The sequence below is a fragment of the Eutrigla gurnardus genome (genome assembly GCF_963514095.1).
Source record: "Eutrigla gurnardus genome assembly, chromosome: 14".
In the NCBI taxonomy this organism is placed as follows: domain Eukaryota; kingdom Metazoa; phylum Chordata; class Actinopteri; order Perciformes; family Triglidae; genus Eutrigla; species Eutrigla gurnardus.
In genome coordinates this window covers 21,396,389-21,410,311 of record NC_139937.1, presented here as the reverse complement: position 1 = coordinate 21,410,311, position 13,923 = coordinate 21,396,389, and positions in this window count along the sequence as shown.

Here is a 13,923-nt window from a genome sequence, read left to right as displayed (position 1 = left end):
ATACATGAGTGAGACTGTGAGCCGTGTTCAAATGTGTGTTTACTTAATTCAAACTGAAGGGTTGTTTGTTATCAGGACAAAATACAGAAGCTAATCTGTGATCCCGAGGTAAAGATTCCTGCTGGATTCTATTCAATTATTTACGGCGTCGTGTTGACCAGAGAGCAAAGCAAGACTCGCTGAGTAACCGAGCAACAGACGACCTAGGAATATAAATAATGAAACATCTGTACCACGTTGCTTCACTTCAGGTGGAAGGAGAATCATACTTTAACAAACCTCGTCTAATTTGATTATTTAGGATAAACCCCCTTGAGATTTCCCAACATAAAACACAATCACTACATCATAACTAAATAATAATAATAATAATAATAATAATAATACATTTGAAAAAGAAAAGAAGAGAGAGAAAAATAATGAATACAACAACGTACATACAAAGGCAAATACAACAAGTCAAGCCATAAACGTTAGAAATGAACATTAAACATATTTATGTTTTATACATGTTTTATAAAAGATAAATGCTTTGAGTACTTTCCTAAAACAGCTGGGCGCTGTATGTTTTTAATCAAACAGGTGTAAATTGTGCTTTTTTTGTGGATTAATACACATCTGGTGCTTCGTGGAGGAGTATTTGAGCTTCAGGACAAAATAAATTCAAAGTATGTGTTGTGGTGATGAAGGAACATTTTGTTTTTAAAAGCCGACAGAAAACAGATAAAAGTCTTTGTTGGTTTCCGACCTTCACCCTTCAATTCTGCGATGAACGTTTCGTCTCTTTGTCTGTTTGTCTTCTCTACAATAAGTGGAACAAAAGTGAGTTCTTCTCTCAGACATTCGGCGGCTCATCTGCAGTGATGGATGCGTTCGTCTGCAGCCGTTAAACCGCCTCCTTCCTTCAAAACACACGGCTTTTAATACAAGACATGTGGCAGACCAACGTCAGCTCATACGTTACAAAAATATAGATAAAACTGCGACGCACACACGCCATAAATACATGTCTGACATGTTAAAGCCCTCATGGCGTCCTTCCATCCAGGAAATGACATCACTGACGAGTGGAGAGACCCCCGTTTTCACTACAACACCTTCACTCATGTATTAATCTCAGTTGTTCAGCTTGTGAACTTTTCCATGAACCCTGAAGCTCATCCATCCATGACACACACACACCGAATCTCTGGCCAACCATCTCGCTCCCACATTCAATCTCAGCAGAGCAGCGACGGTGAACTTATCCGTGGGATGCGGAGCGTCTCGAGCTATCAGCAGGAAAACTGCCGGGAACAGCTGGACGTTCAACCAAGCGAGCGGAGGAATGTAGACGCAGAACATCTTTGTTCTGGACAAAACTGAAGCCGCAATTAGGCCAGGAATGAAGGGAAAGACTGCCAGCAAGTGTTCATATTCCTGCTTATCAGGTTATATTTTTGGCCCAGAAATGTCAACGTCATCTTTTCTGGCGATGGGGTTGCATTAAAAACAAAGAATAATAACAATAACTCAAGCATAATATCAGGTTTGTTATCTTGATTCCCTAAAATTAATGTCTAAAAAAGCTGGAAGAGGAATGCAGAATGATTCATTCAAGTTGTCAAATTTAGGATCCAAAAACAACAAAAAAACATACATTATATGTCTTTTTGTGCTCGTTGTTTGCTAATTTTGCATTTATTTATTTTCTATTGATTGACAAGCAGTGTAGCAATAATGCCACAACACTGAAACAGGATCAAATTATAATAACAAAAGGAAAATCTTCATATTGGTCCAATTAACACGCGTGTTAATTTAGAGCTGAAACGACTCTGAAATCACTAAATCTAAAAACATGAATTACAGAAGCAGCAAAATGTCTGAAGTCCTTTTTAATCAGCCCAAAGGAGCAGATAAAAGAACCTCAAGCATTCAGGACTAAACAGGTACAGGAAGACCGGAGACCACATGAGGCCGAGAAAGAAAGAGGGTCTGATGAGGATAACGAGGACCAGGTGGAGACGCTCAGGTGAGAGGCATGAAGCTCCTGATTGCAGCCGGAGGAATTAAAGATTCACACATGAAAGAAAGCTTAGAAAGATTTTAGACAACTTTATTTTTATTTGTAGCACCTTTCACACAGCGAGTGTTCAAAGAGCTCCACAGAACAATAAAATAACTTTAATATACGGAAAAATATTCATCATATTCCTGCTTATTTTTTACCCTTAAAGGAGTCATCACCTGGTTTTATACGTATCCAGCCCCCCTTGGATCGCTTTGGATCAATTCGTAAAACTTATTAGAAAAAAAAAAAAAAAATTTAATCAAACATTGAGCTTGTTCTGACCCTTTTTCGTACCGCGATTTTATCACGCGAGATTACGCGCGAGGTTTTGACTGGTCCGGATGTGCATTGTATAATATGTAATGAGGCGCGCGTTGATTCGCCGCAGGAAGGACAGAGCCGGGGGGGCTTGCCTGCATGCAGACTCCAAAACATAATGGCGGCGCTTCGGCGATTTCAGGTAGCGGACGGGGCGGGGTTGGGTGGTGAAAGAGGGGTGGGCTTATGCAAGTAGCCGCCACGGTGACGTCACCGAAGGCGCAGAATCAAAATCTCGTGCTTTAGGAATGCACACCCTTGTGTGCTATTCCTGTTCGGAAAAAGAGCAGAAGCGAAAAAACGGCGCCACTTTCAAACTCCAGCCTTTCAGGCAAGTTTCAACTGAGGTCAAACACAGATATGCATGTTTTAACAAGAGAAATTGCGATTTCCAGGTGATGACTCCTTTAAATGTTGAAACTTCATCTTTTCTGGCAACCGGGTTCCATTAAAAACAAAAGGTATGAATAGTAACAATAAACCGAGCATATAATCATAATTCTGTTATCATTAATCCCTAAAATTAAGGTCTAAATACAATGCCAGGAATAAAAAGCTGGAGTCATTTATTCGGCCAAAAAGTAATCAAATAAAAACACACAGGCTCCGGAAAAATAAATACTGTGAATATTAAAAAATCAGTTCATACAATAAGCAAAAATAATGATGTAAACTCCGCTTCTGTTGCTAAAAACCCCAAAGTTATAGGTTTGTTGTTGTTGGCTGTTCTCCCACTTGTTAAAAACAACGGAGCCTTTTGTTTTGGCGGGATTAAGAGCGACGACTTCCTGTCATACTGCGCCAAAACCAGAAACATGGCGTCGAAAGACAATCGCCTCCGAAAGTCCAGCGAGCGCCGACGAGGTGGAAACAGCTGAGAAAATAAACACTTTTAATTTGTCATATTTCGTCAATCAGCTCCTTGCAGCTGCTGCAGAATTAAACCTGAACATCTGATTATGAAGATAAAACATGAAGTCAGTCTGAATGATGACAGGAAATTAAACGGCCGTGCGGTTTGATCATCAGGCCAAAATTACAGTTTTAAAAAGCGTGACTGGCAGAACGACGAGATAAACATAATTTATACGAGCTGGTAAGAAAACAGACAAAACCCTCTTTATTATTACATCTTGTTTAATTGGCTGGGAAATGTTATGATTATAAAATATTAAAAAAATATTCTTTTACAGGAATCTCTCATCGCAGAGTCGTAATTATGTGACATTTATGTATTAAACATACGATGGTGTATCGGCCAGGAAAAAAAAAAAAGAAAACGAGCTGAGAAAGGTGGCAATATTCAGAGAGAAAAGGTGTCACAAATTTGCGAGTTTATTACGATGCTAAAAACCGGCATTAATGCTAGCTAACTTAGCTACCGCTAGCATCTTAGCCCGATCAATAAAATTTGCTACATTATAAACTTGCAAATCTGTGAAAATCTTTTCTTTCTCCCTCGGCGAAAAAAGACAAAAGCCTCTTTATTATTGTAACATATTTAATAAGCTGGGAAAACTTCGTTATGATCCAAAAATAAAAAAATATATATAACTTTTCAGCGAATCTGTCATCACAGAGTCGAAATTATGTGACATCGTAAACACGATGATGTACAAAGACAACAACAATGCTTGGAATTACAACAAACAATAATTATTAAGAGAATAATAACAACACAGAGTATTATTGGGGTCATATTGAACCTCATAATGAACATTAAAGGTCTTAAAACATCCTTTTTAGGTTTTACCCTCTGAGTGAGTTTCGGCACTAAAAACTCAAATGTTATTGGAATAATTCAGGGAAAATTTTTGCCTCCATGTGCTCCTCGTTTCTGGACCCTCGCTGCTTTCTCCGTTACAGCGAGCTGATTTATGAAGCTCTCTGCTTTCTTTGGCTCTACTTCCTGTCAGATTCATCATCGCTGTAACAAGAAAGACATTTTTCTTGTTGCAGATAATCAAGAAGAAAATAAAAATCTCCCCGAAGGCCTCGAAACGCTCGGTGGGACGTCGTAACAGATCCTCGGCTGACAGGCGCCCGGGGGGGACTCGAGGCCGTTGCAGGTCCAGGCAGAACCCGGTTTCCAGGTCTCTGATCAGAGTCCCGATGAAAGCCTCAATCAGCATTCCGCTCCATTAAAGGCTTCCACACTTTTACTTTACCCGGACGTTTTTTTACAAAAAAGCCTCTGTGGCCAATGATCTCTTCTCTGAAACATGGTCCCACTTGTGAGTTTGACAGAACACCTGCATTAAAGGCGGCCCGGTTTTAGTGTCCTGTGTGTTTGTACCGAGTTCTTCTGGGCTCCAGTAACAAAAAGATAAAGATTTAATGAGGAGGGAGGCTGAAAGGTTCGCTCTCTGAACACGGCTGGCAAGTCTTTCAAGTGACTCACTGAAGCTCAAAATAGGTTGAGAGCAGAGAAAAGGGGGGAAAGACTCACTTAAAGGACACACACACACACACACACACACACACATGAATAATACATACACGTACACTCACAAATCTACTATTACACACACACACACACACACACACTGGAACCATGTAAGAAACACTCAAACAGATTTGTTCTTAAAGTTGAGCTGAAATGAAAAAAAGCTTTTATTTTTCAACCCTTTTCAATCACATCCCTACGAGGGCGTATTAGGGGACATCAGGGGGCATCAGGGGGCGCTGTAGGGGGGGAAAAACGAGAGAGGGGGGCAGTTTTTAGAGAAAAAATATCTTTATAAATTAGCAAATTTGCTAGTTTTGAAAGTTGCAGATTTGCTACTTTATCATAGAGGTTATAGAGGAAGTAAACCACGTTGCTTCGGCGGATGTTTGCCGTTGCTATGACAACAAGTGAAAGCTACCGCTAGCATCTTAGCCCAACCGCCCCGATCAACACCCATACGATGACAATTTGTCCTTATGTGAATAAATAAGCACAATAAGCATCAACATCATCACCCTAAGGACCTTAACGAGGCGTTGTCACACGTTGGGATGAATCATTACAAACATAAATGTACATTCATGGGACGTTGGCTAGCATAGATGGTAATAAAGTCTTTTTTACTCTGAATTTTGCCCACCTCTCTCGGCTCTGTTTTTTCCCCCTCTCATATTGTGCACTTATTTCACAATACATGGACCCCAAAAATAACACAAAAAACTTTTCTCCATGCAAAACAAAATCATGAGGTGTTCTTATATCAGCCGATATATAAAGTAGAAGTGTTTGTGGTGAAGGTGCATGGATCCATTTTTAATTTGAAAAAAAAGTCTTCATGTTGAACAAGTCAGATTATTATTATAAGGACAACACTGAAAATGTTTCTTCTCTTCGTTAACCTTTTAAAACACAACTCAACACTGAAACACGCCGGCTTCACACATCCTAAAAATGCGTCTGAACTCAAATCAACATTAAAGCCCCAAAGTCACAATTGCAAAACTGTTAAACATTTTAGGATCTGAGAAGAAGAGAAACATGTAAATATGCAGTAAACAAGATATGAGCCAGCTGGAGAGTTGAACTAAGGGTGTGTTGAACATGTTTACAAGAAAAGTCCATTTGAATGAGAGAATTAACTCAATTTAACTTAATTATAGTTAAGTAGTTCTGCAAAATCTTCTCACAACTTCAGTGAAACAAACACTAAACTCACTGATTCAACTTCCCACGTCAGAAACAACAACAACAACGAAATACTGCATATCTTGTACGAAATGTTATTCCTCAATTATTTTAAAAATAAAACATCTTCACAGGAAACAACTTGGTTAGCAATGAAACTACTTGTTTAGGTTTCAGAAAAGATCGTGTACGTGACTTCTGGTTTCACGTGTCCTGGGTGAAAGTCACATTTACATGGATTACATACAAATTTATTTATGTACGAATTACAGTGCATTCATTCAAGTCATCAAAGTCAATCAAAAGTCAGCCCCAACGTGGGACTTTAACCTGGCTAATATCCGATTGTCCCATAATCTTAATCACTGGATTATTTCTGTAACCGTGACGACAAACTTCCCCTCACCTCAACGAAGAATTATATTTAAATTAAACCGTAACTACGCATTGAAACCCAAGTGCTGCTTTTTCCTTAAACGAGTTCTGTTTGTGTTTAAATCTCAACAAACCTTCACCGTTGTCGGGTCACAAAACTGATTTATTGTTTTCTGACAGCGAATCAGAAAACATTCCCGTTGCTCTGAAGGGCAGTTACCAAAAAAAATCAAAATAACAAATACATATTCTGATGTTTGATTTGGAGAAGCCTGTTCTTGTTCAGGGCACATAATAAAATACATATCGTCCGTAATAGAGCTGGAGATAGTCTGGTTTGTGATCCCTGGGCTGGGTCGGGGATTCATGCCATGTTGATGAAATATAGAACAAAAACACTACTGCTGAATATTGATTAAAATAAATATTATTATTGTACATGAGGTTTGTACATGTGTTGGGTGATCATTTCAGTGTTTGGTTGTGTTTGAAATTACTCACTCATTCACTTTTCTCACCATCCATGTAGTTCTATATAGAGGTCTATGAAGGACTAGATAATTATAAAGAACTATTATTATATTATAGAGGACTAAAGGACTATAAGACTATATAGAAGACTATATAGAGGACTATATAGAGGACTGTATAGAGGACTAAAGAGCACTAACGGACTCCTCTGGTAATCAGTGATACTGCCTATATGTCTTGAGCTTTTATTGTGAAAGGTAAGAATGAAAGGAGCGGTACACACTGTTGTTGTCAACGTGGAGGCAATAAACATATTTTCCCAAATTAATAAATAAAGGCAAATTGTTTTATGTCTTTACGTCTTTGTTGTGTTGCTCTGCTCACATTAAATATGTCATTTTGGATTGAAGAAGACTTGAAACTAGAGATTGAGACCATAAACTCATGGTTACAATGTTTACTGAGATAATACATCAAGAGAGAAGTATTCTATACAATCAGAGAGGAGTCGCCCCCTGATGGCCAGCAGGGAGGATGCAGGTTTAAGGCACTTCAGGGTTGGCTTCACTTCTCAGAAGCAGAGGTTGCCTTCTAGTTGTACTCTACTTTTCAAGATGAATTGTGGGATACTTGAAGTCCAACATATAAATTATAATAATTCTCACTATACATTCAGGCACAAAGTCAGGAAAATGGAATTAAACTTGACTTGATACTTCATGTCTCCAAACTTTCCTTTTGTTTCCTGTAATTGGACGAGGAGAAACACATGACGTCTGCCTCGCTGTGATGGAGTTTAATGACAGACAGCTCGCGAAGTGTCTCGCCGCCAGACGCCGGCTCGGCACCGGCTCTTGAAGACCGCGGGACTCGAAACGGTGTATATATGTGAACAGTACGGGTGCAATCCGAAACATTTCAAGGACTCGGCTGACAGCTGTTTCATCACGGCGCTCATGAATATAGACAGCGTTGCCTTTTCTCCTGTTATTGTGACTCACAGCGAGCAGCCGACACAGAAAATCACTCTCGCTACTTAACCGCTCGTCTTCTCGTGTTGTTTGTCGTCCGCTAATGAAGACACCAAAGTTGCTTTTAGCTTTTTTTTGCAAGTAATCATTCGAGTCAAGTCCCAAAATGAGACAGCTAAAAGGGGATCAAATCTGGCATTAAGATGAGAAGACCGACGTCTATCCTTTAAATGTGAGCCGTTAGCTTAGCTTAGCACAAAGACTGTAAGCGGAGGGAAACAGCTAGCCTGACTCTACCCAAGCTCATTCATTCTCTCGCTCTCTGAAATGCTCTGTTTGAACTCCTGACCCTCCCTCCCCAAAAAAACCCAGTCTGCTCTGATTGGTCAGCTGGCCAACTCCGCTATGATTGGTCAAACGCTCAGCTCCACTCTAGCTTTGTTTGAGGGCGGGACTAACTAGGGAGTTATGCTAATCAGGTACATGGTGACATCACTACTTTATGGAAGAAGTTTATGTTGGAAGTGGACTTTAGACTTTGACACTCTGGAGACGTTTTAATTGACCAACAAACTATAAAAACACTAAAGTAAAGAAGAAGAGAGCATAATAGTTTCTCTTTAAATATGCAAATTATGCATTATGCTTCTATAACAGAGATCTGAACGTTGGGTAAATCCGGGGTCACAATTAATGGTTCATTTTGTTGACGTATTAGAATCAAACGTTTTGGCAGAGAACATTTTGTAAAATCTGTTTTTATCACCTCATAAATCATAAAATACTGTCAAAACTGCAATGGAGAGTCTGGTGGATTTAAGTGTTATGGAAGTGGAGATTTCTGGCTCAGAGTCTGAGAAAAGGACTTTAAAGGTCTAAATTAACATTAGATGAAAAGGATAAAAAATAGCTCATAGCCTGAAACTTACTATGACAATTATTAAGTTATTTAAGTTTTCTGAAATGGTATATTTTGATATGCAAATGAGGCATTATGTGATGTCACTTGGTGAATTTAGGAGATGCAGAGAGACGAAATGTCTTAAAATAAACACCTAAATGTGTATTTTGGATGTTTTCTTTCCACTAATCTAATCTGATCTTCGCTGTTATGAATGTATTATGATATCTGTATTAAATGTCATCGCGGCCCATCCGATTGTTGTTGAGATGTTGTAGTCTGGACCAAATGTGATGCACCGAATCTTTTAACGGAGGAAATAATTGTCAGATTAATTGTTAAATAACCGTTAGTCGCAGCCTTTAATACTAAACCACAGTTTCAACTCAATGCTTTGTTAAGATGTTACTGTGAGGATTTGAATTAATTACTTTTAAAAACATAACACTATTTCAATCCAAAATCAAATTAAAGCTATTAAATCCAAGTGGTTTGAAGTGAGATTGAGGAGGCTTAAATAAATAAATACATAAATAAATGGAATGAATATTTGACTCAATTCAAGTGCACAAACAAAATGAGCAATGAAAACACAAATAATTTGTCATGTTGTTCTCCGATTATTCATTTGAGAAAACTCTTGTTATTTTAAATGTTCTTCCCAGACACCAAACAAACAGCTGTTTCCAGCGTGAAGACGAATGAATAGAAATTAATTAATTTCTCAGGTTTTAGTCCCTGACAGCCGAAAACATCGGCCTCGACTGAAGGTAACGGAAACTCAAAACGTGCGTCGCTTCACAGACGCCCGATCCGGCGGCGGCGGTTCGGTGACCTCTCATTAGCATTCGTCACACGCTGACCTGACCTCTCTTCGCCTCGCACGACGGCACCATCAATTATTGAGCCATTAATTATCGGCCCGAGCAGATGTCAGTCAAGCGAGACGGACACTTTGACCCCCGATGAATAACGCACACGGCGAGCAGGCGAGCGTCCGGCCGTGAGCCCTCGTGCGTGAACGCATCTGAGAGGTGTGATAAATTTCAAGGACGGCCAGGCGGTAAAAAAGGAGACAAAGACTCGGCTCATATTTCAGCTGATGGTGTAAATACTCGACGCTGCTCCGCTTCACTTCAAAGAGCCGACTATATAAAGACGTTAACGGTTTTAATTTGTACAAAGTATCCGTGTGAGAGTCGGAAGTGGATCGGTGCCATGCAAGGTGGATTCTGGGAGATCACAATCTCTTAATATAACCTTCCTGCAGCCCTTCAGAGCCAACGCTCAGCTTAGAGAGAGATTTTTATCTTCTGCTCCGGCTTATTGAGCTTATTTCACTCGGCTCAGTTCGAAGCTCTCAGAGTTCACGCCTCTTATTCCCTCGGGGGTCACTGCGGCCGTGTAAGACGCTCATCACACCCGGACAAGTGAGTCCTGAATGAATGGTCGTTACATTTACTGTCATCAAATTATTTCTGATGGATTTTCTTCTTCTCTGCTTTAGAACTTTTAAAAACTGGAGATCAAATCTCACATAAACCATCCACATGTGTATCAATCTAAAACGTCCCAAACAAACATCTGGAAAAACATGTTGTTTAAATCAAAGAGCAGATTCAGATCTTTGGAAAATAAACATTTTTCATTCTATTTGTTTAAAAACAAAAAGCAGGAACCGTTCAGTAGACACAGTTCAGGCATAAATATGATAGTTTAACATAAATTCGTCAATCTGCGTCTGCAATTTTCTTTCCTTTTACTTTGTTCATCCGTTGATTTATTGCCAAGTAGGTTCTCTTTTTCTTTCTTTTCTTCAACCTTTATTTGAAAGGATGCAAGCAACAGTAGCAACGCTATGGTAGCGACCAGTCAATCAGCAGGTAAGCCCCGCCCCCTAAAGCATTCCCTGCTCTCTGGTCTGGTGGACTCTAAATGGACCATAATGTACTAAATGAACATCATGCTGGATTGAAGAAGACTTGAAACTAGAGATTGAGACCATAAACTCATGTTTACAATGTTTACTGAGATAATACATCAAGAGAGAAGTAGGACCATTTTCTCATAGACTTCTATACAACCAGAGAGGAATCGCCCCCTGGTGGCGAGAATGACAGTTTAAGGCACTTCAGTGTTGGCTTCACTTTTCAGAACTGCAGGTTTCTGCCTGGTTAGATGTGTATGTGTGTGCGGGGGTAGTTTTCATATATATATATATATATATATATATATATATATATATGTATATATCAAAGTCGTCTTTTAAAATGTTATTTATATACCCACTCACACAACATCTTGACCTGTTTGCTATCAAGGTGTGAGCCACACTGTGAGAGCTGTGGGTGGATCAGCATCAGCATCCGCATAGCGATAAAGCACATGAAGCTTATGAGCTGGTTCTGCTGTGGAGTGTCGCCGTGGTAACCGCTCCCTCTGCCCCCCCCCCCCCCCCCCCCCCCCCACCCCATCTTCAGCCGGCAGCTTGGACGTGCATGAAATACATCTCACAGCCTGAAGCTCGTGGGAGTTTTAAGTTAGCAGAAGTGTGTCCCCCCCCCCCCCCCCCCCCCAGGTCATCACTGGAACACTGCACATCATAACATCATGAGGACAAAACATTACGGAAATGTTTTCAGCCGGGCAAGTTATCACTGTAATGAGGCTGTCAGCGGATGCCACATCCCAGGGTTACCGCTGACAGCCGGGAGACAGGTGACGCACGCCGCCGGCTACAGAGATCACAGCGGGCGTCGGTGGGCCGTGACTTTCAGGAGGGTTAACCTCCAAATATAACAAACACCTGTCTGTTAAATGTGAAAGCTTGAAACTTCATTTTTTATTTAGTAACATTTTCACTTTTTCCTCTATAATCATTTGCAAAAATCCTGCAATGAAAAATATAATGTCTCAGGCTTGGCAGTTGACAAAAGAGCTTTTTATGTTTCCAAACACAATGAAAAGGTCCTCTGCTGTGCAGGAAGTCGTGAATTTGAGATTTTCTGGCAACAGCAGAGGCGGGGTTGTGTTTGGAGCGTGTGATAAATGCAAAAAAACCCAACAAAAAACTGCTGCAAAACTAGATGAAAACACATTATTGTTGACGTAAACTTGGTCAAAGACTCGTTCAATAACTGACTTCCACATGTTATTTCCTGCGTCTCTTATCTCCATGCAAACATGACACCAACATAAGCAGAGTTTGTTTTCATTTTGGAAGAACACCATGAAGGAATAACTAACACTCTGCAGTTCACTCAACTGGACATTTGACATTTGATTTTACGGTGCTGTAAAAAAGAGGATATCAACCCAGCAGGTCAACAGTTTTAAGTGTGAATGTATCAGTTTTTTTCATGACGGATCGTAACATCTGGGCTACGCTTTGGTTTTTGGTTCTCCCAGAGACGGTTTGGACTGATGAGGATGTTGTGGGAGGTACAGTGCTCTGCTGCCCCCACATGGCGACCAGGGGGAAGTGCAGTTGTGAAGTATTGGACCCCTTTTTTAGTTCTATGACGCCAGATATGAGGAGTAAAGCAATTGTAACATGTAACATGATGAGATACTTTATCTCGAAGGAACAGGTGCTTCTGATAATGTTCACGAGGGCTCTAATTAAAAAAGTCACAAAACCAGGACCCTCAGGTGGCCCCAAACTACTCTCCCAACAACCCTAACAACTCTCAGGTGACCCCAACGACTCCCAGGTGACCCCAACGACTCTCAGCTGACCCCAACGACTCCCAGGGGACCCCAACGACTCCCAGGTGACCCCAACGACTCCCAGCTGACCCCAACGACTCCCAGGTGACCCCGACGACTCCCAGGTGACCCCAACGACTCTCAGGTGACCCCAACGACTCCCAGGGGACCCCAACGACTCCCAGGTGACCCCTACGACTCTCAGCTGACCCCAACGACTCTCAGCTGACCCCAACGACTCCCAGGTGACCCCGACGACTCCCAGGTGACCCCAACGACTCTCAGGTGACCCCAACGACTCCCAGGGGACCCCAACGACTCCCAGGTGACCCCTACGACTCTCAGCTGACCCCAACGACTCTCAGCTGACCCCAACGACTCCCAGCTGACCCCAACGATTCCCAGGTGACCCCAACGACTCTCAGGTGACCCCAACGACTCAACTCGACGACTCTTGGCAAAACGGCTGAAGTCATTTTGAAAACACTTTGGCATCTTCAACCCAACAGAACCGGGCGTCCCCGGTGTTGCCCGAGTGGATCCTTCCACCCAAAAACAACTTCTTTCTTATAGTTTCACTTTTGATGAAGATGATGATGAAGATTTCTGCTCCGATGGTCCAGCAAATTTGGATTATGCAACTTAGTCTACATGATGATTTATTGAGGCACATTTTTGCATTATTATTATTATTATTATTATTATTATTAATAGGCTGTTGTGTAGCCCAAGATAGCCTTTATGTCATGATTTATTGGGAGAAACCAAGCAAATCTAACCATGTCTTCGTCTTCTTCTTCTCCTTCTTCCTCCGTGACGCTTTGTCTCGTGTGGGTTTTTCAGTCTTTATATTACATCATTACTCTCTAAGAGCTTGAAGGTCATCCTAGAGGTCACTTCTTCACATTGTATTTCCACAGGGACATTGGTTCTAGATCCCCCCACCATCATCCCACCATGTGGATGGAGATCTATTTTTCTTTGTCAGTTTGCGGATGTTAAATTGTGTGCTTATGTTGGTGCATGTGTTAAATTTGCAGTGAAAATCATTAGCGTTATGTGTAAAATAATAGGCTATATTTAATATGTAGTGATATAAAACACAATTATCATACTCCATAATAGATATAACACATTTAGAGTTACAGAATCATACTGTAAAGCTGTTTAACATCATTACAGTTAAAGGTGTAAACGAGAATAAAGTGTCTCAACAGTGATGGAGAAGCCTTTGCTGCTGTCTCCACATTCCATCTCAATTCAATAAGCTTTATTGGCACCAATATAACAAGTCGCCGGGCCGAGATGACATTTCCAGGATCAGTTTGAGTGGTTGCACAGAGAACCATCAGCGGTTTAGAATCTCTGGAAAGGTTGGAATTGAAAACTCTGCTCGGTGTTCATCTTCTGTTCTGGTCGACGGGTCGATGAAGCAGACGAGCGGCTCCGTCATGTGACGCGGTGACTCATCGGTCCGCGTTTGTTTTCTCTG